Consider the following 2,500-nt stretch of genomic DNA (forward strand, 5'->3'; position numbering starts at 1 on the left):
ACCTACATAGGCACACGCTTTTGTAGAGAGCATATCAAGACGTGAAGTGTTATGTTGGAGGTTGAGTGCGCTGCTTACCAAACTTTGAACGCGGTAACTTGTACTCGGCACCGACATGGACACTTCCAAACCCAAGGAATGAGTTGTGAGTTTTACTAAGAGCAACAGGTAATTGGCAGCGTTACCTATAATTCTTGATATGTGCGGGGAGTTCCTTAAGGTTCTTCCTCCCAGAGATCGTCACTATCTGGGACGTACATTAATTTGTACCTACATAGGCACACGCTTTTGTAGAGAGCATATCAAGACGTGAAGTGTTATGTTGGAGGTCGAGTGCGCTGCTTACCAAACTTTGAACGCGGTAACTTGTACTCGGCACCGACATGGACACTTCCAAACCCAAGGAATGAGTTGTGAGTTTTACTAAGAGCAACAGGTAATTGGCAGCGTTACCTATAAGTCTTGATATGTGCGGGGAGTTCCTTAAGGTTCTTCCTCCCAGAGATCGTCACTATCTGGGACGTACATTAATTTGTACCTACATAGGCACACGCTTTTGTAGAGAGCATATCAAGACGTGAAGTGTTATGTTGGAGGTCGAGTGCGCTGCTTACCAAACTTTGAACGCGGTAACTTGTACTCGGCACCGACATGGACACTTCCAAACCCAAGGAATGAGTTGTGAGTTTTACTAAGAGAAACAGGTAATTGGCAGCGTTACCTATAATTCTTGATATGTGCGGGGAGTTCCTTAAGGTTCTTCCTCCCAGAGATCGTCACTATCTGGGACGTACATTAATTTGTACCTACATAGCCACACGCTTTTGTAGAGAGCATATCAAGACGTGAAGGGTTATGTTGGAGGTTGAGTGCGCTGCTTACCAAACTTTGAACGCGGTAACTTGTACTCGGCACCGACATGGACACTTCCAAACCCAAGGAATGAGTTGTGAGTTTTACTAAGAGAAATAGGTGATTGGCCGTTCTCACCTATAAGTCTTGATATGTGCGGGGAGTTCCTTAAGGTTCTTCCTCCCAGAGATCGTCACTATCTGGGACGTACATTAATTTGTACCTGCATTAGCGCACGCTTTTGTAGAGAGCATATCAAGACGTGAAGGGTTATGTTGGAGGTTGAGTGCGCTGCTTACCAAACTTTGAACGCGGTAACTTGTACTCGGCACCGACATGGACACTTCCAAACCCAAGGAATGAGTTGTGAGTTTTACTAAGAGAAACAGGTAATTGGCAGCGTTACCTATAATTCTTGATATGTGCGGGGAGTTCCTTAAGGTTCTTCCTCCCAGAGATCGTCACTATCTGGGACGTACATTCATTTGTACCTACATAGGCACACGCTTTTGTAGAGAGCATATCAAGACGTGAAGTGTTATGTTGGAGGTCGAGTGCGCTGCTTACCAAACTTTGAACGCGGTAACTTGTACTCGGCACCGACATGGACACTTCCAAACCCAAGGAATGAGTTGTGAGTTTTACTAAGAGAAATAGGTGATTGGCCGTTCTCACCTATAAGTCTTGATGTGTGCGGGAAGTTCCTTAAGGTTCTTCCTCCCAGAGATCGTCACTATCTGGGACGTACATTAATTTGTACCTACATTGGCGCACGCTTTTGTAGAGAGCATATCAAGACGTGAAGGGTTATGTTGGAGGTTGAGTGCGCTGCTTACCAAACTTTGAACGCGGTAACTTGTACTCGGCACCGACATGGACACTTCCAAACCCAAGGAATGAGTTGTGAGTTTTACTAAGAGAAACAGGTAATTGGCAGCGTTACCTATAATTCTTGATATGTGCGGGGAGTTCCTTAAGGTTCTTCCTCCCAGAGATCGTCACTATCTGGGACGTACATTCATTTGTACCTACATAGGCACACGCTTTTGTAGAGAGCATATCAAGACGTGAAGTGTTATGTTGGAGGTCGAGTGCGCTGCTTACCAAACTTTGAACGCGGTAACTTGTACTCGGCACCGACATGGACACTTCCAAACCCAAGGAATGAGTTGTGAGTTTTACTAAGAGAAATAGGTGATTGGCCGTTCTCACCTATAAGTCTTGATGTGTGCGGGAAGTTCCTTAAGGTTCTTCCTCCCAGAGATCGTCACTATCTGGGACGTACATTAATTTGTACCTACATTGGCGCACGCTTTTGTAGAGAGCATATCAAGACGTGAAGGGTTATGTTGGAGGTTGAGTGCGCTGCTTACCAAACTTTGAACGCGGTAACTTGTACTCAGCACCGACATGGACACTTCCAAACCCAAGGAATGAGTTGTGAGTTTTACTAAGAGCAACAGGTAATTGGCAGCGTTACCTATAATTCTTGATATGTGCGGGGAGTTCCTTAAGGTTCTTCCTCCCAGAGATCGTCACTATCTGGGACGTACATTAATTTGTACCTACATAGGCACACGCTTTTGTAGAGAGCATATCAAGACGTGAAGGGTTATGTTGGAGGTTGAGTGCGCTGCTTACCAAACTT

This window comes from Anopheles merus, unplaced genomic scaffold (assembly GCF_017562075.2).
Source record: "Anopheles merus strain MAF unplaced genomic scaffold, AmerM5.1 LNR4000046, whole genome shotgun sequence".
Classification (NCBI taxonomy): Eukaryota; Metazoa; Arthropoda; class Insecta; order Diptera; family Culicidae; genus Anopheles; species Anopheles merus.